This window comes from Podarcis tiliguerta (assembly GCF_965153285.1).
Source record: "Podarcis tiliguerta genome assembly, chromosome: Z".
Lineage (NCBI taxonomy): Eukaryota > Metazoa > Chordata > Lepidosauria > Squamata > Lacertidae > Podarcis > Podarcis tiliguerta.
In genome coordinates this window covers 43,443,736-43,471,343 of record NC_139553.1, presented here as the reverse complement: position 1 = coordinate 43,471,343, position 27,608 = coordinate 43,443,736, and the positions used below count along the sequence as shown (strand labels likewise).

At 43.6% G+C, this 27,608-nt stretch overlaps 1 long non-coding RNA gene across 1 annotated transcript; it reads right to left on the bottom strand.

Moving 5' to 3' along the window:
* Nucleotides 1-21,830: 21,830 nt before the first annotated feature.
* Nucleotides 21,831-26,453, bottom strand: LOC310669059. Its single transcript, XR_014507000.1, has 4 exons — nt 26,219-26,453; nt 25,177-25,293; nt 24,558-24,657; nt 21,831-22,787 (listed from the first exon to the last, which is right to left on the bottom strand). It is a non-coding gene; the product is annotated as an uncharacterized lncRNA (long non-coding RNA).
* Between the last annotated feature and the right edge of the window lie 1,155 nt (nt 26,454-27,608).

The window sequence follows — 27,608 nt, the reverse complement described above, 5'->3', positions numbered from 1 at the left end:
GTGGTACCTCAGGTTAAGTACTTAATTCGTTCCGGAGCTCCGTTCTTATCCTGAAACTGTTCTTAACCTGAAGCACCACTTTAGCTAATGGGGCCTCCTGCTGCTGCTGTGCCGCCGGAGCACGATTTCTGTTCCCATCCTGAAGCAAAGTTCTTAACCCGAGGTACTGTTTCTGGGTTAGCGGCGTCTGTAACCTGAAGCGTATGTAACCTGAAGTGTATGTAACCCAAGGTACCACTGTATGTGAAAAACACTCTTGTAGACTATCCCATTGTGGTCTAAAACTAATCTTTTCCCAAGCTCAAAAGACAGACCTTTCAGGGTTGAGAGGCTTTTGCCTAACTTAAGCTTGTATTGCATGAGCTTCCTTTAGAAAGAAGGGAGTGAATAATTAATCTGATGTTATATTAAAAAGTTCTTAATCAGGACAGGTGAGCTTACAAATTTGCCGCCCCTGTCTATATTTGGAGATGTTTGATGGTGTTGTCTTATCTGACGCAGTTCTCCCCTCACCATTCTATTTTAAATCATTGTGAGCTTCTCTTGTCTCACAGTTAGCTTTTGCAATTGACATAATGCAACTGGCACAATGGATATATCAGTTCTATTTTTCCCTGTATTCTGAATGTTTCTCTACTGTCACAATGCAAGTGATGTTCATGATGAGAGAATATCTCTGCAATGCAGTGGTTGCTGACTAAAGAGACAATGAGAAACAAAAGGAGAAAAAAAGGAGAAAAGAAAACGAACGACTCAGCGGGAATCGGCAGATGTGAAATGAACTTCAGAAAAACAATTGGAAGTTGCAAATCTGATGTTTATTCATTTAGTAGAACTATACCAATAATAATAATAATAATAATAATAATAATAATAATAATAATAATAATAATAATTTATTTGTACCTAGCTGGGTTTCCCCAGCCACTCTGGGCAGCTTCCAACAAAGATTACAAATAGATTAAAACGTAAGTCATTAAAAACTTCCCTAAACAGGGCTGCCTTCAGATGTCTTCTAAACATCAGATAGTTGTTTATCTCTTTGATGTCTGATGGGAGGGTGTTTCACAGGGCGGGCACCACTACCGAGAAGGCCCTCTGCCTGGTTCCCTGTAACTTGGCTTCTCACAGGCTGAATGATAGGGGTGGAGACCCTCCTTCAGGTATACTGGGCCAAGGCCATTTAGGGCTTTAAAGGTCAGCACCAACACTTTGAATTGTGCTCGGAAACGTACTGGGAGCCAATGCAGGTCTTTCAAGACTGGTGTTATATGGTTGATGGACTATGCAGAACTTGGTAAACTGACCGGGAAGATCAGATATCTACGAGATCAAAAGTTCATTGAGGACTGGGGAAAGTTAGTTGAGTATTGGGAATGTATAAGTGATAACAAAATAACGTTAGTGGTATTTAAAGAAGCTCTGTAATAAAATAACAAATATTGTAAAAAAGGAAAATAGAAGTGGGGGGTAGGCATAAAGGCAATAGCAAAACTTGGAAATGTGTAATTAAAGAAGATATAATTCGGATGATTGGCAGAGAGGCTGAAGGAAGTCTAAAAATGGAAAAATTTATAGAAGTTGTAATGTGGTGTGATTTGTATTTTCTTTTGATGGAAAATTAATAAAATATAATTATAAAAAAAGGGCAAGCAGTGGCCATGAAGAGACAATGGGATGCTCCCTTTCAGCCACTGCTGTCATTGTGGCTCAGGACAGAAGAGGAGAAGAAGAGTTTGGATTTGATATTCCACTTTATCACTACCTTAGGGTACCCAAAGCAGCTAACAATCTTCTTTTCCTTCCTCCCCCACAACAAACACTCTGTGAGGAGAGTGGGGCTGAGAGACTTCAGAGAAGTGTGACTAGCCCAAGTTCTCCCAGCAGCTGCATGTGGAGGAGCAGGGATGCGAACCCAGTTCACCAGATTACGGGTCCACTGCTCCTAACCCTACACCACACTGACATGTGCCAGCTCATCCTCCTCCCTGAGCTCAGGAGTTGGCAGCACCGGCAGGAGAAACAGCAACATTCTGTGATCGAATCAGAAGCCAGAAGTGCAATTTTTTCTAGAAAAAGAGGTGCTGGAACCATGGACCCCTCCCTTGTTCTCTTAGAATGGCAATGGCGCCCACCTGAGAGGTTCCGGAATTGAGCTCCAGCAAGTTGCTGCTGACAAAAAGCCCTAGAAGCTGGAATAGCTTCTGTAATTCTGGGACAGCCCCTGGAAAATGGGGGCACTCTAAGGGTATGCTAACACAGACTCCTGCAAAGACCTCAATGATCAGGCCAAGTTATAAGGGATTAGGTGGTCCTTTAGGTATCCTGGACACAAGTTTTTAAGGGCCTTGTAAATGAACACAGTAATCTTAAACATGGCCTTGCATAACATAAGAAGCCAGCACAGACTTCCGAGCAGTGGATTTATGTGCTTGGGTAATCTGTCCCCATCAACCATCTAGTCTCAAGACATAACTCCACTGACCAGGATTGACCCACATAGTGTGCCTTGCAAGTCTTGAGGTTGCCAATATATTGACCACTATGCCCAGCCTGTCGCTTCCCAAGAATGGCTGTAGGTGACATACTAGCTGTAGCCAGTAAAAGCTAGTTGCTGGTTTACATAAGAAGAAAAATACAGCAAAATTTAAGCAGTCATAAAAAATAAATGAAAACAGCTAAATTAAGTATACAGTAAAATGAAACAATCTTCACAGCATGCATAAAAATGATGTAACAGGATAGATACAAAAACAAACCAATAAAAGCAAAATATCCATCTTCAAAGTTAAGTATTCCCCCCCTGCAAAGCTTCCAAACAATACTCCACTCCAATAGTCTCTAGGTGCCCTGAGCAGCAGCAGGTCTTGCAGGACTCATAGGTCAGATGGTCTCTGATCTCATCTTCCTGCAGCAGCAGCTTTTGTAGTCAGTCAGGGCCCTGTCCTAACGGCCAGGTGGGAAAAGGCCACCAAGGCTCTGGACAGCTTTTGTAGGACTCACAGCAAAGATGATTTCTGGCCTCTTCAGCAGTAGGAGCATTTTATTGAGACGATTAATTGGAAACATTCCCCTTCCCCAGATACTTTAAATGTTTTATTTCACCTAAACATGAGGGTTAAATAAACTTATCCACCACCCATAGGGAGACACATATTGCATTCATTATGTTTAATCCTCTAAATTAGTGGTTCCCAAATCCTTGGTTCCATATATCCTGGAAATCCTGTAAATCCTGGAAGCCAAGACCCAAGTTTAGAGCAAGTACTCTTTGGTGAGGGAACTCCAGCAGAGATCTATGATGGCAAAACATGCAGCAAAGAAAAGCGTGTAAATACAGGCTATAAAACCTTTAATATGTGTCCTTTCCAGTGAACCCCAAAGTATCCCACTTCACAGCCCACAGATAAGACCACACATTCAGTAAGTTATACAGTGGTCTATTTACAAAACTCTTCAAAGGTCAGATTCATGTGCCTTTCCATGCAGTAGTCAGAAAAAGTTGCATAGGCAGTAAAACAGTTATTGGTTACAAAATGATAACAGTTCCTAAACTATTGGAACAGGAAAACTCTATTCTTGTCTGAAAAAAGAGGATGGTTAAAGCCATGCAGCATGGAGCTACTCAGAGTTCCTCACACACCAAATTTACATGTAGAATAAAATGTTTGGTTGCCCATTTCTTCCCAACATGCAGGGAAGTGACATAGGCTAGGCTTGGAAGGACAACTTACTCTATGCTATTAACCCCTTCATGCATTAATTAGACTCAAGCATGCTGATTATATGAGGCTGGTTACCCTACATACTGACCCATTTCCTACCCTTCTCTACCTTACCCTATTAAAAATATATATATTGTGGTTTGCACAACCCACCTAGGAAGATAATAAAACAATAAAATTCAAAATAGCAACAATTCATTCAAAAAACAGAAAACACAGAAATCTACTCTTGTAGTTAAGAAAAAGAATATACAGCACATAATATTGCATGAAAAGTATTTTTTATGCATTCTTACTAAGGAAAACATAAGGGTGAAGGAAACTTATAGCATAACTTACCAAACATGCACAAACCTTCACCTGCCACAGATGTACAGTAACTAATTTATAAGAAAATCAATACCTATTACCAATAATTGGCTAGTTTGTGATTTGTGACAACTCAGAATTGCAAATACAACCACATGTGTCCAAAAGAAAAAGCTTTGAGAGTGCAAATAGCATTCAAACTTTAAATATGAAAAGAATAAGGGGTTTTACTCTAGGCCAGGGGTCAGCAAACTTTTTCAGCAGGGGACTGGTCCACTGTCCCTCAGGCCTTGAGGGGGGCCGGACTATTTTTTTTGGAGGGGGGAAGAGAACGAATTCCTATGTCCCACAAATAACCCAGAGGTGCATTTTAAATAAAGGACACATTCTACTCATGTAAAAACACCAGGCAGGCCTCACAAATAACCTAGAGATGCATTCTAAATAAAAGCATTCTACTCATGTAAAAACGGATTCACAGACCTTCCGTGGGCCAGATTTAGAAGACGATTGGGCCTGATCCGGCCCTGGGCCTTAGTTTGCCCACCCATGCTCTAGGCTCTAGGTTGGTCCACCAGTGTGTCTCTTAGCACCCCTAGGTAATCCCACTGCTCCATGAGGCAGTACACCCCACTTGGAAACCATGACTCTAAGCCAACTTTCGGTCCCCAGATGTGGCTGAACTACAACTCTCCTATTCCCCAGCCAGCATGGCCAATGATTAGGAATGATGAGCTCAGAAACATATGGGGACCCATCTGAGTTTGGGGAAGGTTGTTCTAAGCCCCATTCGTATCGAAAAGTTCAGTAGAAATAATGAATAAAATTGCATGAAAACAGAGGTGAGTGGAATTAGTTATATGCAAGACTTTTTCTTCAGCTGGAACTCGTTGAAACTCAATTCTCAGGTAGGCGCCATTGCTATTCTAAGAGAACAAGGATTGCATTCATGGTGAATTCTGGCACCTCTTTTTCTAGAAAAAAAGCACTGGATGTGTCCTCTGAAGCCTGGCCATTCTCACAGCACAATTTTTTTCTAGAAAAAGAGGTGCCAGAACTCACCATGAACACCTCCCTTGTTCTCTTAGAATGGCAATGGTGCTGGAACTAAGTTCTGGCAAGTTCCAGCTGTAAAAAGCCCTGCATTCTCAGTTAGAAAATGATTTCATAAGCTCATTTTGCCACTCACCATATTTTCCCCATTACTATAAAAAGATGACCCCAAAAGACGCTGTCTTCTGCCCCATGAATTTTCTTTTGTCACCGTAAAGTTGGTTAACAGCACTTTACCATAAAACTACTAGCGAGGATAATTTTTTTCTCTACCGTTTAAAACTTTCATTATGTCTTGAGGGCCTGTGAAACATTCAGCCGCTAATAAAAAAGTGTGTAAACATTTTACGACTTATGACTTTTCCAAGCTATCCTTCGTTGTCAGTGATATTTCTCATTTCATTTAGAGGTTGCAAGGGGAAAAGAATCCTCTTTATGGTTTATTAAAGCTCTCTAAATACTCGGACAATACAAGGTAAATGGGAGGTGAAAATGGGGCCTATCATCATCATCATCAACTTCTTCATCATCATTATTAACCTTGCAATTTTGAATTAGAAGAAGGTTTAGATGGCAGTCAGCCGTTTCCAGATTTGTTGACTGTCATTTCCCCTTTCCATCCTATTATACTTCCTGACTAGCAATATATTTCCACCTTGCTCTGTCCTCAGTTTCCCCTCACTTAGCCTCACACCAGGTCTACATTCACTACCAAAGAGTGCCTAAATGGGAATTTCAAGGTGAATTCAGATATATATATTCTGTTTTGGGGGCAAGGGATTCTGTTTGTATCTCAGTGGTAGATCATCTAACTTGCATGCAGAAGGTCCCAGGTTGACCCTGGGGAGCCATTGTCAGTCAGTCCTGAAAATACTGAGTTGGAGGAACCAATGGAGCCTCCTATGCTCCTAAATCTAAGCAATTTTGAGAGAAGCAAAAAGTGTTGGGATAGCACTAGTAAAATGTTCATACAAAAGCTTTGAGTATTGCCACAGTGCATCTAAGGCTTATAATGCAATTATATAAGTTATATAATGAGGCTAGGTAGGCCAGTCTTCCATCATCACCCTCACCCCCACTTAAGAATACCTGGTTTGCTTGTTCATTTCCACCACCCCCACTTCCACCATCTATCTTAGTTCAGATTATGAGAAATGACCCTGTTACTTCATCGTGGTATCTGGGTCATTCCGAATATTTCTTCCATTACATTTTTCCATGAGTTCCACCTTCACTAAAACTCCTTTGTTTTCCTTTGGTTTTTCTCCTCTGTCGCCATGTTTGACTCTTCAAAAGAAGGACATTCTCCCCTTGCTGTGGATGCATAACTTACTGTTGCATTAATAAGGGGTATTATGCAGAGGCACCGATATGTACTCTCGTTGTGTGCTCAAGAGGTTCTCAGAGTCTGTACTTAAAAGCTCACCCTTGCTTACATAAGGTATCAAAAGGGATAACCAAACATATCAAGCTGAAAGGAAGAAATGATATACAAATTCTCTACACAAAGAATGCAAGCAACTTGTGTGTATGTCCAACCATAGATTTCAGTGTTTGTCATGTTCTGGAAGGATGGTTAGAGACTGAGGAATACTACTGAGCATAACTGGGTAAAATGGAAGAAGCTCCTGGTGTGAAATCGACTTTCCATGAGGCAATATGTGCATATTCGTTGGACTTGCTTAAGGATTAGCATAGGTAACCTGCAGTCCTCTAGATCAGAGGTTTCTGAACTTATTTGGCCTACTGCCCCCTTTTCAGAAAAAAAGAATACTCAGTGCTCCAGATCCACGGGAGGCATTGTTTCCATCCTTCAATGGTGCCCCATCTGGCGGTAAGTATAATAAAATAACAGATAAAACATGCGTTTCAGACAGCACAGCCCTCTTGATGCACAGCACCACAGTTCTCTTCATGGCAACCAGGCGAAGCTGTGCTGCTTGCAGGGGTTGACAGGAAGCCTGGGTGTCACTGGTTGTTCAGGAGTAAACAATAGGCTTAAAATTATGTTTCTAAAATTGATTAATCTAATCCCTATTCTTGCAACTGTTATATCCACAGTATGGCTCCAAGTGGGTAGGGCATATCTGAACTTGATGGGTTTCTGTTTTTTACCATGTTGGAATCTTTAAAGACTGAACATCTTATGAAGCCTATAGTTTAACAATTAACTTAAAACAATAATGGAAAAACAAGTTCTTCCTGATCAGGATACAGGACTACATGGGCCTTTGGTGTGATCTCACAAAGCTCTTCTAAAGTTCTTACATTAGCCCTTCCTCTCCACATTTATCAGACTTCTAATAATGATGACTGTTTTGCCAGTACACAATATTAAGGTAAAGGTACCCCTGCCCATACGGGCCAGTCATGTCCGACTCTAGGGTTGCATGCTCATCTCGCTCTAGAGGCCGGGAGCCGGCGCCGTCCGAAGACACTTCTGGGTCACATGGCCAGCGTGATGAAGCTGCAGCTGGCGAGCCAGCACCAGCGCAGCACACGGAAACGCCGTTTACCTTCCCGCTATAAAGCGGTCCCTATTTATCTACTTGCACTTAAGAGTGCTTTCGAATTGCTAGGTGGGCAGGAGCTGGGACCGAACGACAGGAGCTCACCCTGCCGCGGGGATTCGAACCGCCGACCATGCGATCGGCAAGTCCTAGGCGCTGAGGTTTTACCCACAGCGCCACCCGCGTATTAGGTATCTGTTTTATTCTTAATTTTTTAAGCACTTATAATTAACTGAGCAAAATCTTTTTTAAAAAGTAAAATAAATATCTCCTATTCCAGCTTTGTTGCTTTATTAAAAATGCCTTTTAAAATGAATAAATAAAAGCAAATTGAAAGAAGTGACAGGGAATTCCATTGGCTGTTAGTTCTTTTGCTGCTTTAAAATTTAACACGATCAATCATATCTGACCCTGTGGGGAAGTAGGCTATCAGATATCCAGGTCTCTGCAGGGACAGGGCGAAAAGCCTGAACAAATGTAATTAAGGATGTGAGCGAAGCTTGACCTACTTTCCCCCCCTCATCCAGGCCTCAATTTCTGATCAATCTGTCTTTGTGTCTGACTATTGATCTATTTTTCTTTCCATCCAGACTCCCCACTAATAATCTTAACCTCATTTCATTTTGCTTAATCATGTGGAGGGGGGAGAGAGAAACAACTGGACTGCCCTAATCCAATTTGCTGATAGGGAAAGTTTTAGACATTATTTTTTGTGCATTCATTTCTTAGAGCCCCTGATCCAGCTGAGGCACATGTGAACATGCATATAAAAATAGGTGTCTTATTGGATAGGGATGGAGGGATATTTTAAGCTTCAAGTATCAGGATGGGTAGAATATACTATGTCCCACAAAACATTACCTGCAGGTGCAAAAATACCGGCTGTCATATTCAGCAAACCACACATTTGATTTACAAACAACAAATATGCAGTTTTGAGGGGGTGTGGAAAGGTGGAGAAACAAGTTGACAAAACATTTTAGTTCTGAGAAGCACTGCTGTGACACTTTAATTTCTATAGAGACACCAACAAATCTAACAATGTTAGCAAAGAGGGTGAACTTCTGGATTCCTGAACACATAATGGCCTCAACCTACAGGATAGTAAGCATTGCTTAGCCTCTGCAGAAGAAGTACTTCTGAGCTGCCACCTTGGAAACTGCATCGTTTTATTTTTATCAGAACAGCTGTTGAAGGCAGAAGCTGAGATGTTTTGCTACATGAATAATAAAAAGAATACTCTTGTTTTCTTAATCACAGTAGTGCGTGTGTGTGTGCGTGTGCAAATGTGCATGCATTTACCTACCAGGATCCAGAACACACCTATCTGAAGTGCTGCTTGATTATTTCATTATTGCCTATCTTTCTATCTATACATCCAAGTCCTGTATCTTTAATCATAATCCTCTTTGCACTGTGAATCTGAATCTATGAATGCTTGGACAGTGGAGGAACCCTGTTCATGCATTCATCTGAAGCTTACACTCAGATCAGTGCCTGGATGGGGAGTTGGGGGACAGGGCAATAAGCTTCATCCTACTCCCATAACCATGTTTATATCCCCCACACAGGGTTGTTTCCTCTTCTTACTTCTCCTCCTTCTGTCAAGCTGCCATCACTCAGGGGAATAGTGTGGGGTGAGCCAGCAGGGACCATAGCTCCAGGCACATAGTTTTGAGAGAACTCGAGCCAGCCACACCCCCACAGGGATCCTTGCCCTGGATCCTTGCCTGGCCTTGCTGCCACCCCCCCTTCCCCCCTTTGCTTAGCAGCCACCTGGTTAGCATCGGGAGATCCACCCACCAAGGATTGTGCCGGCCAGTTGGGCTCCCCACTGCACTGGCGAATGGGTGAGCAGGTGGTGCAGCACAGCGCAGCTCCATGAACCCTCCATGCCCCATGCCCGCCTGGTGGTGGTAGTGAAAGTTGGGCTGGCTTGGTGGGTTTTGTTTATCCTCTGTGCTCCGCCCTGCCTGGTGCACATGCATATGTGTGCATGCCCCGGGCACCAGCGAAGGATGCTAAGTCACTGCCATCACTGACACACACTTAAACAAACAAGGATGGGGGGGGGAGGATCCACACACACACACACACACACGAGGTACAGGGAGAACTAGAAAGAACAGAAGTTAATCCGGGTCACTGAGTAGGTGTACCTGCCCCTGAGCAATTAGTCAATACATCTAAAAACAGAATGAAGATTTGTTCACAGTGATTGCCAAGTGGCAGGCTGTTGAAGTAATCAAGTAACAAAGCACGCTCTCTCTTTCTCTCTCTCTCTCTTTTGTGCGTGCGTGTGCGAATAACAAAAGCAGGCTTTGAGATGTTTGCAGGAAGGATGGATGTGGCGGATCTTTCGTAGGCTGTGTATTTTGATTCATACACTGACAGTTCACTGCTGCTTATTATGAAACACAGTTGGCACTTTCTTTCTTTCTTTTCCCTTTCTTGTTCTAGTAAGCTCTTGCTGAGGCATTCACCCACCTACACCTGTTTTGGGTGGGGTTTTTTCAACTTTAGCCCTCAACTAGCAGTTGCTTTATATATTTCCTTCTCCTGGTACAATTAAAATCATTCAGTTGAAGTGCACCATCACCTCAATGTGCCATCAACGGGTGAACCAGATGTACATATCTCAAGAGAATGCAGGGCTGTCTCTATTCTGAAACTGATGAAGCTGAAACTTCAGGGCCCCAGATCCCAGAGGGGGCCTAAGAGCTACATTGGTCCACACTGCTTTTAAAAATATAATAATAATAAATGGGTCCAGTAGACCCATTCTGAGTTGCATGACTCCAATTGATTAATTTTGGGTGGTATATATTTTGACAATTCCGAAGTTTTGAGAGTCAGTAGCGCAGCTGGTGGAAAGGAAGAGTGCTTAAATTCTTTCTGCATATTGTCTCTAGAAAATGACATTGCAAGGGAGCTCTCCAGTGATAAAACTGGACATGAATATGTTGCTAGAAAAACCAGAGAAGAGAATCATAAAACTGTAGAGCTGGAAAGAACCTTGTGGAGCATTTAGTCCAAACCCCTGCTATGCAGTAATAAAGAGTATTTTGCAAATTGTGCTTTGTGTAGTATGTATTCTCAAAGGTGTATAAGATGAAAGGCTATATTGACTGTTTTCTTTCTAGGTTTTATTTCATCGTTTGATGATGCATTATGAATTATAGAACAATTACCTTATTTTCATCCCCGCCGTAGAATCATAGATTCATAGAGTTGGAAGGGACCACGAGGGTCATCTACTCCAACCGTCTGCAATGCAGGAATCTTTTGCCCAACATGGTGCTCAAAAACTATAAGGCATAGGGCATTTTGAATCACCCCAGTGACTTTGACAGGTGAGAGAATTCAGGACAGCAATTTTAATCAAAATCGGAGATGTGGTAGTTTTTGGGTTTTTTAATGTGGTGATCTGTCACAGGGGTTACCAAGGCCTTGCTGGTTGCAGAGGGGGCCCCATAACAGTTCAAGCTTCAGGGCCCCCAAAATGTGGGTCACCACTAACCAACAAGCCAGTCTGTGTGATTCTTCCACATTTTAATTAAGGGTGGCTATATGCAGCATATGTATCAGTGCTGCCCTGAAATCTGCCCTCTGGTTTTGCAAGATCTTTCTTTCTTTGTAAAAGAAGCTTTCATTTTCCTGCCTCATTCTCAAGACACTTTAGAATTTCTGTAGAATTATGGAGCATGTCAGATATGCACTTACCAAGGCGGCTGAAGGTGGAGTGTCTGGTTTTCTTTCCAATAAACATCTCTCCAGCATTCAGTCGTCTCCCCGGCTACCTGCATTTCCTGATATGAAAAAGCCTCACAGGAGGAGTTTCCTTATCATGTCTTCATATGGGCTTTCATTGAAGTCTGGTGAGGTGATTTTGTAGAATGGAAGGGGGGAAATGCCCCTTCGTCATCCCAAAACTGAAGCAAGTGCAACAAAGATTCTGCAACCTACCCGTAAAAAAAATTCACAGAAAGTTTTCTCTGCTGTTTGATAATTTTTGAGTACCATTTCTTTTCTCATTAATAGATAGAAATGGTTGGGGGGGGGGAATAACCTGTGGGATAAATTTTCAACACAATATGTAGTACTCATTTCATGCCTGACTGCATGGTGGAAGAATCCATCATTTTGGTATACTACCAAAGACACCTGGAATGAAGAAAGAAGGAAGAAAAGTGGCTGGAACATCCACCTTGCCTGCAGACGGTCCTAGGCTCATTCGCCAGAGGCTCCAGGTAGGGCTGAGAGAGACTCCAGTGTGAAACCCTTAAGAGCTGCTGAAAGTTAATGTAGACAATATTGAACTAGATGGACTGTTGGTCTGAGTTGGTATAACACAATTTCCTATGTAAAACAGATGGAAAGGGATGGTAAGAAGTTGGTTGGCATAGGTGTGTCTTGGGAGAGAATGGAAGAATGTACCTTTTGGGGTGAAGTCAAATTATTGAAGAGCTACAGCATTTGCTGTGGCTGTAGAGACCAATAGGGAGAGACATGTTTTGTGGCAGCTGGGGCAGATGAAGGTGCCTGGTTGTGCTGATGCAGATGCACCATGGTATTTCTTCTTTCTGCACTCCTCCCAATAGTCTTTACTCCTCCCGCCACTGCTATGGATACGCAGCCTGTCTCCAGGCACTATGGTCATCTGCAAGGGATTCTCATATGGTGGGGTTAATGTTGCCAACCTTCATGTCACATTTGCAGACATCTTTGTAAGGCAGGGTAAGACTGTCAATGGGCTTGGTGCCTGAAGCCAGCACCATGTAGAGTATGTCTTTCGGGAGCCTTCTGTCTTCTGTTCTGTGGACATAACCAAACCAGAGCTGAAGTCACTGAGAAAGAAGTGCTAGCATGTTGGGAATGTGGGCTTGGAAGAACACATCTTTGTTTGAAATTCCGTCCTGCCATGTGATACCCATGTGGAAGGTGTGGAGGTGTTGCTCCTGGTGGTTGTAAGTTTTCCACGTCTCACTAGCTCAAAGTAATGCACTGAACACATGAGCCTGCTATATCTTCATCTTGGGGTTGGTTGTTAGCATCACATTCTCCCATACCCTTTTGGAGAGGTGAGCCATTGCTGTAGCTTGCCAATATCCTTGTCCAGTGTTGATGGAGATGTTATGGTGAAGCCCAGGTAGCCCAGGTAGGAGTCTATCGCCTCAAGGAAGGGAGTAACTCATGACAGTGCTCTTTGTTTTGTTTTTGAGGTGACCCAAAATTTCTCACAAAACATTTTTATCTGAGGAAAATCTCCTGAGAAAAAAATAGTTGGCAGAACTTTATTTGACTATTCTCCATCAATTTTGTTTTGTTTTGTATGTGTCAACTACCCTTTTTCTTTCATGATGCTCCCAAGTGACACATCACAGAGGCTGCAAAATGAGGGCCTGGCTGCCAGTGCAGTTGCTGCTATGCCAAAGGAAGGAAGTTGTACTACTCCCATGCCAATGATGATTCCAGCTATTTGTGGGTGTAGACTAATTGATATCTCATTGCCGGAAATCCGAGTGCTCTCTCTGTCAGCAGGAAATAAAACCTGAGAACATCATGTCACTGCCATTGGAGTGAGCTGAGAATCATCTAAACATCTAAACAAGGAAATAAACGATTATCTGACTTTTAGAAGATATCTGAAGGCAACCCTATATTGGGAATTTTTTAATGTCTAGTGTGTTTTTTACAATTTTATATGCTGTAAGCTGCCTGAGTGGGCGGGGTATAAATTATTATTATTATTATTATTATTATTATTATTATTATTATTATAGCTCCCAGAATATCGGAAGAGGAGAAGCTAAGCTATGAATGAGCATGTTGCTTAGAATCTCTATCTCTGGGACCAGGGAAAGTTTTCTGAACTGCATTAAGGACTAAAAAGAAGATAGAACTGTATTAAGGTAAAGGTACCCCTGCCCGTACGGGCCAGTCGTGACCGACTCTAGGGTTGCGCGCTCATCTCGCTCAAGAGGCCAGGAGCCGGCGCCGTCCGAAGACACTTCCGGGTCACGTGGCCAGCGTGACGAAGCTGCTCTGGCGAGCCAGCACCAATGTCGCACACGGAAACGCCGTTTACCTTCCTGCTATAAAGCGGTACCTATTTATCTACTCTCACTTAGGGGTGCTTTCAAACTGCTAGGTGGGCAGGAGCTGGGACCGAACGACGGGAGCTCACCCCGCCGCGGGGATAAGAAACCGCCGACCTTATGATCAGCAAGTCCTAGACACTGAGGTTTTACCCACAGCGCCACCCGCGTCCCTGTTAGAACTGTATTATTTGCCTGTTAAAGTGGGTTTTCCTTCATGGAGAGCACATGTTGCGGTGGGAGCAACCATAACATTCCCTGTTGCTGGGAGGGTTCGTTTGGATGGCCACAGATTTGATTGGGCACCTCACCTCCAATGTTGCTGGGGAAAATTGATTGTTGCAATTTTATTTGATTGATGGGGGTGCTATATAGGTCCCTGTGTGCAGTGCTGAGCTTCTTTTCTCTGCGCACATCGGATTACCCGCCCACCCTCCCTTTATTTAGGGTTTGTTTGCGCTGACCTTGCTATGCCTGTCATGGGGTCGTCTGCTTTTGGGGCAGGGGCCTGGTAGGAATTTTACCATTTGGCTGATTGGCTGGTGCCATTTGGGGTTTGCCTACTGCGTAGCAAATTGTCACAACTTGTACGTTGCGGTTAGGCATTGGTTAATTTTTTGGTTGGTGGAGGGGATGAGGTTGGCTGTGCCTGCCCCTTCAATGCTGCTGCTGCAAGGGTTTTCCATTAAAGGAATCCAGGGGCTCACCATTCTTTTGTCCATATCCCTGACAAAGGGCTAGGGCCAGAGGTGTGAGCCTGGCATCCAGCTTTTTCTCTCCCCAAAATTGCTTACCCTTACTGACTTCTGCACAGGTGTGGTTGTCAGTTCTGTTCCTATCTCCAAGTGGGAACAGATAGTCGCTAACCAATGCCTAAGCAACCACTCACTTACTGTAATTCAGTAAAGTTGTGGCCAAAATTATGCCAAAAACCAAAACAAAAATGATGTGTGAACGTGTTTTTATTCAGGGGTGTCTTGGGGGTCCTCGACACGCAAAGAGCAATGTGCTACTTTGCATCTTGTATTGTTTATTTATACTTGTGGTTCGAGGACCCGACCCCCGCGGAGAAGAAATGAGTAGACCAGGACACGAGATATATGGTTTATGGGCATGAAAAGGCCACAACTTTATTGATTACAGCGGTGAGAAGGTATTGGCTTAGGCATTGGATGTCCACCACAGGGGTTGAATCACCAGTAGGCGGAGCCTGTTGATGCTAATTCAACTATAGGCTCTCCCCTGATGCCACCGGGGGTCGTGCCATGGCCTCCCGCCAAGCAGGCATCGGACGGAATACACGACCGCCGGATTCCTTTAACGGAATACCCAAAATTGAAGGCGTAGGCGATGGCCACACCTAGCCTTCCAACACACCACACAATAATCCAATGCCTAACCTACCCACCAATACCACGAAAGTTGTGACGATTGCTACGAGGTAGGCGAAAAAACCAAATGGCCTAATGCCATGTGGAAAAACTCCTACCAGGCCCCCCGACTAACCAGGGCGACCAACCTAAGGTCCATAGCAAGGTCGAGACCCTAAGCTAAAGGGAGTGGAGGGTGGGTGACTCTCGGCGGGGCGAAGTGAAGTGAGGCCGGGGAGAGGGCTGGCTTGGTAACTTAAAGTTACCTGGGACACGCCCCCCCCCGCCGGCTCCTGATTGGGTGCCGGCCGGTGGGCGGAGCGCCAGCCCAGAAAGGTGGAAAGCAGGGGGCGGCTGCCTCCTGCCAGGAGGCGGTGCTCGGGCTCCCGCCCACAACCACTCCCCTCCCTTACAGGGAGGAGAGTCTCTATTTTAAAAACCGTTTGCAGTACAGCTTTGAAACTCATTCTTGTGGTGGAAAGCAAATTGTTTTCTATTGTACACAAAGTCCAGATAGATAAGGGATTCTGTTGCAGCAATTCTAATATTCCAGAATAACAGACATTTTCAGTGGTGGCTCCCAGCCTTTGGAATGCACCCCCCCCCCCCCGCCACCCAGGGATGTCAAGCTTGGCATGATCACTGCTTAAATTTAGGTGTTCGGCAAAAACATTTAGTTTCAGCCAGGCTTTTGACCTTTAACTAGGAGAATTTTAGATACTGAGGCCTCTCTTACTAGGTTGGATTTTTATGTAAATCCATGTTTATAGCTCTTATTCATTTTGTATTAGCTTTTGTATAGTATTGTTAAGTTGCTTTGAGTTTAATTTTCATTAACAAAAGCAGCTAAAAGGTTTGATAAATATCAAACCAATAAGTAGTAGTAATCATAAATGCAGTAAAAATATGTATTGGTTGCTTCGGTATTTTCTCCTACAAATCCCTGGTGTAAGACTGGATTACCCTCATCCCAAAGTTTTCCATAATATAGGAAGAAGCCAGTTCAATTCACTTTACCTCTTCTTGTTTGTTTTGCCAGATGGATGATTCAGATGATGTGCCCCCTCTCTCTCCTCCTCAAGTGCTTGCTAACTGCCATTTGGCCTCCTGCTCACTTATATCTTTTCCTCATTCCTTTACAAAGAAAGGATTACCTATGCTCCCTTCTTTGCCTATAGAGATGTTTGTCACTTCGATAATTCTGCCCTAGCTGCATAAAAGAGATTCAACACATCCTTGCCTCCTTAATGGAATCCTGCCTTGCCCTATTATCTCATGCATGAGGAAAACAAGATAGCTAGCAAATGGGTTATTCACACTACAGTGCCTTGCATCGCTTCCACTGTTCTGTAAGATGTCCACAAGATTCACTTCTCCCCGATTCCTTGGCCCACTCAGGTTACAAACAGTCTCAGGGAAGAGATGAATTTGCTTCACAGAGGACCCAGTTACTTACAGAAAGCTGGGAAAGAGACTGGATGTGTGGAGCAGGAGAGCAGGAGAAACCATAGCTATATTATCTCCTGCTGAATAGGAAGACTGAATGGTCTACAGCATGTGCATTATCCATCTTTCAACCTGATAAAAGCTTTTGTAGAATGTGAATGAGGAGGGAAATAGCTCAATAGCAGAGAAACTGGGGCCCCAAGCAAAAACCCCAGCATCTCCAGGTAATGCTGGAAGACAATGCTGCTTGATATCCTAGACTGGGTAACAAGGGAGGTTCCTATTTTTTTATATATAAACTGGCCCGGTATTACATCTCTGAGATTTTTTTGTTTCACCTCAAAGGCAGTAATCTTACTCACATATACCTGGGAGTAAGTACCATTTAATTTAATGGGGCTTATGTGTCTCTAGGCATGCACCGGCTTGCCCTGCTAAATGAATAATAATACAATGGAAACTCAGGTTACATACGCTTCAGACTCCGCTGACCCAGAAATAGTGCTTCAGGTTAAGAACTTTGCTTCAGGATGAGAACAGAAACCGTGCTCCAGTGGCGCAGCAGCAGCAGGAGGCCCCATTAGCTAAAGTGGTGCTTCATGTTAAGAACAGTTTCAGGTTAAGAATGGACCTCCGGAATGAATTAAGTTCTTAACCCGAGATACCACTGTATGCATATCAATTTGATTTGAGGACAATTTACAATCACACAAACCTGGTGGGAGACTGGATAGCAGGATGTAGACTTGATCCAGGTCTGGAAATCTTTTACCTCTCCTTTGCAGCTGGAGGAATAACCTGCACAAAGTCTGGAGGTGTGTGGTTAAACATCCACCTTCAGGTAGCACAGTCTGGTACAGTCTCCTAGTTAGTCCAGTTATTGAATCAGCACTGTCAGACAGGTGTATCTGACATAGACAGTCCCAATATTCTTTGGCAGAGTCCAAATCGGCAATTTGCAGGAACTGTGATTCTGCTCACAAGAACCTTTGTCTCATGACAGTAAATGTGTCCTAAATTAGGGCACTTGGTTTTTGTTTTCTAAAACAAGGACCAAGATTTATGGTGGTAATCTTTCCCATTGAATCAGATGAAATGGAAGAACTATGGAAGCCAGGACATACTGGAGCTGAGCACAAAAGAATATAAGGCTAACCCCAGTGGCGGATCTTGGGATATTGAATTTCCACAGCTCCCTGTGTGACATCAAAATTCATCGCGCCTCTGCCTGTTGTACTCCATTCTAAACAACAACAACAACAATTTATTATTTATACCCCGCCCATCTGGCTGACTTTCCCCAGCCACTCTGGGCGGCTCCCAATCGAGTATTAAAAACAAGACAGCATTAAATATTAAAAATTTCCCTAAACAGGGTTGCCTTCAGATGTCTTTTAAAAATAGGATAGCTGCTTATTTCCTTCACATCTGATGAGAGGGCGTTCCACAGGGTGGGCGCCACTACCAAGAAGGCCCTCTGTCTGGTTCCCTGTAACCTCACTTCTCGCAATGAGGGAACCACCAGAAGGCCCTTGGCGCTGGATCTCAGTATCCGGGCTGAACAATGGGGGTGGAGACCCTCCTTCAGGTATACTGGGCTGAGGCCATTTAGGGCTTTAAAGGTCAGCAGCAACACTTGAATTGTGCTCAGAAACGTACTGGGAGCCAATGCAGATCTCTCAGGACCGGTGTTATGTGGTCCCAGTCACTAGTTTAGCTGTCACATTCTGAATTAATTGCAGTTTCCGGGTCACGTTCAAAGGTAGCCCCACGTAGAACACATTGCTGTAGTCCAAGCGGGAGATAATTAGAGCATGCACCACTCTGGTGATACAGTCCATGGGCAGGTAGGGTCTCAGCCTGCATACCAGGTAGAGCTGGTAGACAGCCGCCCTGGACACAGAATTAACTTGTGCCTCCATGGACAGCTGTGAGTCCAAAATGATTCCCAGGCTGCGCACCTGGTCCTTCAGGGGCACAGTTACCCCATTCAGGACCAGGAAGTCCCCCATACCCACCCACCCCCTGTCCCCCCAAAACAGTACTTTTGTCTTGTCAGGATTCAACCTCAATCTGTTAGCCGCCATCCATCTTCCAACCACCTCCAGACACTCACATAGGACCTTCACCGCCTTCACTCGTTCTGATTTAAAAGAGAGGTAGAACTGGGTGTCATCTGCATACTGATGAACACCCAGCCCAAACCAACTGATTATCTCTCCCAGTGGCTGCATGTAGATGTTGAAAAGCATGGGGGAGAGGACAGAACCCTGAGGCACCCCACAAGTGAGAGCCCAGGGTTCTGAACACTCATCCCCCCCACCACTTTCTGTACACAGCCCAGGAGAAAGGAGCGGAACCACTGTATAACAGTGCCCCCAGCTCCCAGGCCCTCTAGATGGTCCAGAAGGATGTTATGGTCAATGGTGTTAAAGGCCACTGAGAAATCCAGCAGAACTAGGAAACAGCTCTCACTTTTGTCCCTAGCCCACCGGAGATCATCGACCAGTGCGACCAAGGCAGTTTCAGTCCCATGATGAGGCCTGAATCCTGACTGGAAGGGATCCAAATGGTCCACATCCTCCAGGCGTGCTTGGAGTTGTTCAGCAACCACCACCACCCTCTCAATCACCTTGCCCAAGAATGGTAGATTTGAGACTGGGCAATAGTTGGTCATATTGTCCGTCTAAATATGTTTTTTTAAGAAGCGGTTTAATGACCGCCTCTTTCAGAGGGTCTGGGAAGGATCCCTCACAGAGGGAAGCATTCACCACCCCACAGAGCCCATCACCTAGCCCTTCCCAGCTCGGTTTTATTAGCCAGGATGGGCAAGAGACAGGTGGTCAGTTTCACTTGTCTAAGCAGCCTGTCCACATCCTCGGAGGTAACAGATTGGAATTGATCCCATGTAACATGACTAGACAGGGCTCTAGCACTCTCCCACCCTACCCTGCTCCCATGGTGGAGTCTACCTCCTTCCGAATCTGAGTGACTTTATCTGCAAAAAACTTTGCAAATACCAGGCCCTGGTGACGAAGGTGGTTCTGATAGATTGCGGACCACCTGAAAGAGTCTCCTGCTACTATTTTCTGCAGATGCAATAGCGGCGGTGAAGAAGGTCCTCTTCGCCATTCCCATTGCCACTTGGTAGGTTCAACATTGAGCTCTAGCTTGTGTCCAGTCTGATTCAGAATGAGTTTTCCACCACTGGCGCTCTAGACGTCTCAACGATTGTTTCATCACCCTCAGCTCTGGGGAAAACCACGGGGCTGTCCGGGCTCCATGCAATCGGAGAGGGTGCTTCAGAGCCAGACAGTCAATAGCCCTGGTTAACTCCTCAGTCCAGCAGGCCACCAGGGAATCAGCTGAAAGGCCATCAACATGGGATAAAACATCCCCTACCACTGTGGAAGCCAATTGGATCCATTATGTGGCGGGGGTGGACCATCCGAATCAGTCCCACCTCCCTGCAGAGGGGAAGGGTTGTGGAGAAGTCCAGTTGCACCAGGAAGTGATCTGACCATGGCACTTCTTTTGTTTCATTTTTACTTAATGTCAGATCACCAACATCCATAGAGATGAACACCATATCTAAGGCTATGAGTTGGGCCAAACTTATTCAGGGACAGCCCCATGGAGGCCATGCTTTCCACGAAGTCCCGAGCGGCCCCTTGTAAGGTCGTGTCAGCGTGGATGTTAAAATCCCCTAGGACAACCAAGCTAGGTGTCTCCAGGAGCACATCCACCATGACCTGAAGCAGCTCGGGCAGGGAATCCTTGGTGCAGTGGGGAGGTCAGTTCACCAAAAGGAATCCTGTACTGCCCCTATTGCCCAACTTCCAGAACATGCACTCAGATAACTGGGTCTTCCCAGTGATGCAAACTAGTGACTTCCTAAAAATCACTGCAACCCCCCCCCCCCCGCCCACATGACCTGGGTTGCTGTGCGTAAGAGAAACCTGGTGGACAAGCAGCGGCAAGGACAGGCCCATCTGCTTCATCCAACCAGGTCTCTGTCACACATGCCAGCATCCCCTGCAGTGTGCCGAGGCTCCACACCTAGTGTGGCCAAACCATTCAAACTCCCCTAAATCCGCCTCTGATAATCCTACATTTTTTCTTCTGAACTTCAGATCTTGACGAGAGCTACAACTGCATTGTCCCTTTTTAAGTCTGTTAAGCCAATGCTCATCCAATTGTCAGTATACTTAGGGTTCTCCCCTTCCCCCCAGTTTCCTTTCATTCTTTTAAAGAAGTTCCATTCCCTTCTGATGTGCTCCATATCCATTTCAGTTTCCCATAAAGGGAAATTAAAAGTAAATTGAACTTCTTTAAGTGGGTGCACTTGAATGGTCTTGAAACCTTGAATTGCCTTGGAAACCAGAGCTTTGTCTAAGGGTTTTCCTCTTATTTGACAATGGAGCGATCTAATTATAGAGGGTTCTGATTAGTTCCAAATTATAATTGGATAAGAATTTGGGCAATATGAATAGACTGGTGATTAAATACAAAATTATCTGTTTTGTTGTGATGGTGGTGTGTGTGTATGTGGTTTTTGTTTTTGTTTTAAATTCAAAGTCCTTGTAAGTTCATCATATAGATGACAGAGCTGCAGAAGAAACTTCTGTGAAATTGAACATTTAAAAAATTGTTGAAGAGCATTGAGTACTTTCAGAAGTGATCTGCCATCTTCAGATATTCTCTTCAAAACTTTTGCCACAACAAATGATAATCTGATTAGAACTGGCTTATGCACTTATCCACAAGGCACATCAGGAAGAACTTGGTAAGACCTGTTCAGCAGTGGAACAGACTCCCTTTGAAGGTGGTGATCTTTCCTTCCTTGGAGGTTTCTAAGCAGATGTTGGATGGCTATCTATAATGGATGCTTCAGCTGAGATTCCTGCATGGCAGGGAGTTGGACTAGATGAGCCTCAGGGCCCATTCCATCTCTATTATTTTATGATTCTATGTAGTTGTCCAGCCAACTTATATGTACAAAAAGAACCATGCATTGAGAGAATATGTGCATTAAAATGAATATACAGTGGTACCTCTGGTTACGAACTTAATTCGTTCTGGAGGTCCTTTCTTAACTTGAAACTGTTCTTAACCTGAAGCTCCAACTGCTGCCGCGCCGCTGCCGCATGATTTCTGTTCTCATCCTGAAGCAAAGTTCTTAACCCAAGGTACTATTTGTGGGTTAGCAGAGTCTGTAACCTGAAGCGTCTGTAACCCAAGGTACCACTGTATCAGTGAAAGTAACATATAAAATGCATTTAGGGAAAATTCCTTGCAAAAATGTGTGTCAGTTCAAACTGTATTAAAAAATGTGTTTATTAAAAGACATTCACACAAAAATTCTCATGCAGATTTTTTAAAATTCAAAATGCTATGAGATGTGAAGAGCTGGATTTAAGACTGACAAAAACGAAAAACATTGAGAACTGAAATTAACAGGTCCTTCCATCCCTGTTTAGGACTTGGGTTGCTGGGGCAGAGCCAAACTGCAGAAAAAGTGGAGATGCCTGACCAGCAGCTTGATGAAGGCAGAGGAGCAACTTCTAAAGGTCCTTGGGTGATTAAGCAAGGAAAGGGAGCAAGATAACATGAGACAGTGGCAGGAGAGTGCAAAGACAGAAAGGAAATAAAGTTGGTCTAGGGAGAGTTGAGTTTGGGAGGGGGGCAAGGAAACATAAGTGATTGGGCAAGCAATGCCCCCAAAATAATTTGTGCCAAATGAATGAATTATGAGAAGTAACATAAACCACATCAGGAGTGACCTACAGCAGAACAGGCAAGAAACAGTGGCTGGTCTTATATCAGCATAATTAGCTAGGGGTGAAGGAATTTAAGTTAAGAAAGGATTGTATGATGATGCAAACTCCAAACTCATGGGCAGGCCCCAACATTTCTAGCTAGCGTGGATAAAACACCCTTGTCTGAAACCCCTGCAATCCATTGCTACCCACTGTTGACCATACTGAGCTAGATGGAGTGATAATCTGACTCAACACAAGACAGCTTCCTGTGTTCATACCCAAAGTGGATATTGTCATTATGCTTCTGTGTGATTCACCTTGTTGTCCACATTTCCTGCCAGTCAACTTCCACTGGGGTGGCAATGTTCTTCACTGGGTGCGATTAGTCACTTTCTGATGTAGAAAGCTGTAGAGTTTTCTGACCTCAGAGGAGTCTCATCACCCGTCTCTGTGTGAGTCACTGTTGCATATTTCCATCCTTCCAAGTAAGAGCTGTGCCTGGATCGGTAATTCACTGGGAAACATAGGGGTGGGGGATAAAAAGCCTAGCATTACACATGAAAAGGAAACACTGTTGGTTTCATAAGTGAACTTCATCTCCATCCAGAAGGGAGGGGAAAAATACTCTTAACCAGAAATTTGGGGGACATTGCTCTAATAGTTGGAGGCTTTAGAACTTTCACTGTAAATGGAACAGATTTCTAACTTGCAAGCTCTGAATAAAGAGCCAAGCTTAATGCATTTGAAGTGCAGGAAAAAGTGGATGCACAAATGGGGATATTTATAGAAATGACATGTGCCTATATCTTGAAGAGGTGCTATATGATATTATGGGTAAACTGATCTGCTAGAAAGTTGAAAAGGAGCTAATGACCAGAGAATGGAACAGTCCATTTCATCTGTATGCTGTTTTGCTAACAATTTAGAATGTACCTACAACTGCAATTCAAATAACATTTTAGGCAGACGGATAACATCAAGGGAGCTACATCTTCAGATTCTCAAAAATTATCAGCCAGGACTGAAAATCATGAAAATGGCAGATATAGTGACAATGAAACAGTCCATGTTCTGCAGAAGGATGGCACACAACCACTAAGGTTCCTAAGAAGTGGCATTGTAGAAGGGGGACAGAAGGGTGCCCAGCTTTGGGACTTCTTTTTGGGGGGGCAGCAGGAATGATTGTGTCATCTGTCCACTAGCTGGGGGAAGTTATGGGGCCTCCTCACTCTGAAAGGTGAAGGATGTGTTAATGAGATTCTTTGCCTTTCTAGTTAAAAGTAAAAGGTTGCATTTCATCTGGCCTGGAGGTCTTTTGATGAAGCTCAATGTGTTCTACAAGCTGCTTCCCAGCCCTCTAACTAACACTCTCTGTTGTCCCTATCAGCCCAGTGGGTTTTTGAAATTCTCTTTATTTAATGAATGCATGCATGCATTAAGCAGAAGGGATGCCATGTAGTCAATGTGCATAACAACCAGCCAATTTGAATGTTCACCAAATCTCATGGAGAATGTGGACATGATCCATTCATGAATAGAGAATTGTGCACATTTCCTGGGAGGCCTCTGGAACTGTGCAAATTTTGGAGAATGTATAAAATCCAGTCAATATTTGCATATTTCCAAAGGCCTGTTGGAGGTTATATATGTTTACCAATATATGTGTAGAATTAATTCCCAATTTGTGAATGGAATACTGTATTTGTACATTCTCCCTAAGACCTGGTGAATGTTCACAAGAAGCACATTAACAAACCATTCAACTCATATTCCCCTTAACACATGTGTGAATGAAACAGCAGCTCCTACACTAATAGGTTTTGAAACTTAGGTAGAGTAGAGTGGGTGCTGCGCAGTAAGAGAACGGTGTGATGTATGTAAGGTTTGGGAAGTGGGAAGAAGTAGGGTGTATAGGCCTAGTATAAAGGAACAGTAGCAAGACAGAAATCAAATCTGACAGGATCCAATTGTCCGCCAGTGAACTTTACAGTCTGGACATTGTGGTTCAATGCACATTCAACAAAGCAGCAGTTGTTTACTACAGCACCAGCCAACAGGGCCAGCCCTACCATTAGGCTACAGCCTGGCAGCAGATGCTGGAAAGTGCAGTGCAGTGGTGAGGTGTTCTAGGTCCAATGCACGGCTTCTCTATCTTTCTGATGCAATGGGGGACACTTGCCCATCAACACGGCTGAAGTAAGTTTGAACTGTTCACCCAGTTGGGCTATAGAATTGGTGGTAGATCATAGGCACTGCAGACCAGGATGGCTGTAAATTTGCTTACCAGGTTTATTTCTATTTATGAACCTTCACCACTTCCAGTGGCTTTCCAGTATCAAGAAGACTTACTATTTATTGGCACTGTGTGTGAGGACAATGATACTCTGCAGTAAAAAGAGAGGAACAAGACGAAAGAAAATTACCACATCCAAAGTATATTATCCCACACTGCATTGCACAAATGACTGCTATCATTAATAAATTAAACCAGGATTTCAATGGTGATATTCATCAGCTTCGAAACTCCTGTCAGATGATTGCTGGAGACTCTAATCCTAGTTGCTTCTGTACCAACATCAAAAATAAAACTTTTTGGGGAGGAAATGAACCTTTATTTTGCCCCAATGTTCTGGTAGCTTAAAATTATAGCTGCATCTCCTTCTCTCCCTATCTGATGAATGGAAAAGAAGGCAGCGTTCTGAACTTCTGCAGGCTTTATAGATGCAATGATTCACCCTTTCAGCCATTGGTAGCTGTGTGATAATAAAAGATAAATCGGAGATTGCAAGAAACAACAAACCAAGAAAATATATTTGAGACAAAGTAATCTGCTTCAAGGCTCTTAACATTTGTAATTTAAGTCTACTGTGCCTCCAGGGTGGACTTATATTTCCCATTCTTACCTTATGGAAATGGTAGCCAATGCATTGCCCTCCAGGGGTTGTTGAACTACAATCCCCATCATTTCTGACTTTTGGCTATGTTGGCTGGGACTGTTGACACCTGCTGTCCAGCAACACCTGGGGGACACCACATTTATTTATTTATTTAATAGCTAAGCATATAACCATCTTCAGGAACAGGTTTAGCACCTCATATATTGTTTGTGAAAAGGAAACTATGCCCAGTGGTGTATTTGTGTAACTGATTTTCTTATACCCCTTCTCCTTTGGACTTAATGATATCACATAAGCCTTCTTTACATGATAATGTGTATTACTGCACTTCAAAATGTGGTAAGCCAGTCTTGAAGCATTTGGGTCCTACTGCTCATTTTGCTGCAAGAGACTTTGGACTTCTTCAACAAAGTTCTGGCCTGATGTACCATCTCCTGGAGACAAGCAATGGGACAAGCTTCAGAGGCTGGCTGCTGCTGGTAACCAGTTGCTGGATGGATGGGTGAGATCTTGGTCTAGAGTTCACCCCATAATCCTCCTAAAGTGAAAATGCAATATGAACTTTTAATTTTCAGCTTAGGTAAATGCTGAAGTTGGCCACCAACTTGGATGACATTAACAGAGGATTAGACAAATTAATGGATAATGCTATCGATGAGTGCTGGTCTAGGACCTGGGAGATCCAAGTTCAAATTCCTTCCACAGACATGAAGGTCAATGGGTGACCTTTGGCCAGTGATTATCCCTCAGAGGAGGGAAAGAGCCATATACACCACCTGGAGCTCTTTTGAAGAAATGTGGAATATACCTGTAATAATAAATAAAAATAGTTAATAAAATTGTAGAAAGCTGTAACTGCCTCTGAATACTGGTTCTTGGGAATCCCAAATGGCAAGAGTGTTCAGGTCCTACCTGAAGACTTCCCATGGACATTTGACTGGCCACTCATTGGGAGTTTATTTTTTAGTTGCAAACTGATGTGGAAATGTGGAAAAATGAGAAACCCAGAGAAAGCAAAATGGCATTCTTTCCAATCCCTAATTCATACCTGCAGATCATCCGTTGACCGGAATGCTGTTGCTAGATATTTTCTTGGAAGGTTACCATAAAAGTATACTGAGTGGCATTTTCATTTGTTGCAGAAGTCACAGGAGTGAATTGTGCCGTCAACTCTTGAATGGCGTCTTCGCAACTCTGATTCTGAGCTCAAACAAGCTTTCAATAGAATCCAAGGCCAGACATGGCAGGTCAGGACTCTTTTGAATTGGATCACCTGATTATGATTCTGCCAATCAGAAGAAACAGAAGCTATAAACAGACAATAAATAGGCTTTAAAATGGGAAAGTCCTGAAAATAGCCAATTTTATGCTTCAGCTGTGTCAGGCAGTTTAGCACTAATTAAATTTTGCACCAACCTGCCTGAGGTTATGCCATTAACAGTGCTAATATATATCTAGATATAAATAAATACATCCTGGGCCTAATGTGTGAGGAAAGCAAAAGTATTTTTGATGGTACAATATAATCTAATTTATGCTCATTTATAAATACTTCAAGCTACATTAGATCATTTGCTGTACTGAAATAGTTTCTCAGCAAAATATGATATGAGCTCTCCCAAAGGTTTATTGCACAGCGGGGGGGGGGGTGAGCTTATCTGCTTTCACAAATGCATTTTCTCTACATCTCACAGAGAAGCATTTGCAATTTGGCTCTATGCTTGTCCGTACTGGTAAGATTCCCACAATTGCAGTACCAGACCAAAAATGTCAACACAAAGGAGACAATTCACACAGACACAGTAAACTGGCTGCAAGGCTGTGATCTTTAAATCCTTTACAGTGCACCCCAGCATAAGAAATCCACCAGGGCAACTGTTTCCACCCCTATGCCTGAATGGAGAATAAGATGGATCGGTATCATCCAAAAATGTGTAGAGTGGTGAAGCCACCACTTGGTTTCCCCCCCCCCCCAAGGCAAATTAGGGATAGATGACACTTTTCTGTGACCAAAGGAGCTAAATTTGACTTTTTTAAAGGGGTTATCTTGCCAAGAAGCTGCCACCAAACCTCCGAGAGACCATTCTTGTTGGACCAGATTGTGCCTAATGAGAAGGGGGTAAAAAGAAGTTTGCAAGGCAGAATGATGCCTTCACTTCTGTAAGGCCAGCCAGCCTGAGCCAGGAGAGTTCCAGTTCATACCAGACACCACTTGAAATTTGAGGAACAAGACAAGAATTTGAGGCTCTCTGTCTCTGCAAGTTCCAAGCCCATAAAATATTACTCAGTAGCAGTTTGAACAAGAGGCCCAAGTATGCAAGACTTTTACCAAGAAATCACACCAGTGTTAAAGATTTATTAAGAATAATTAAAAATAGCAAGGTTAAAAATAGAACCTGTACACCAGTGCAAAATAGGATTAGAAAATACAGACCACA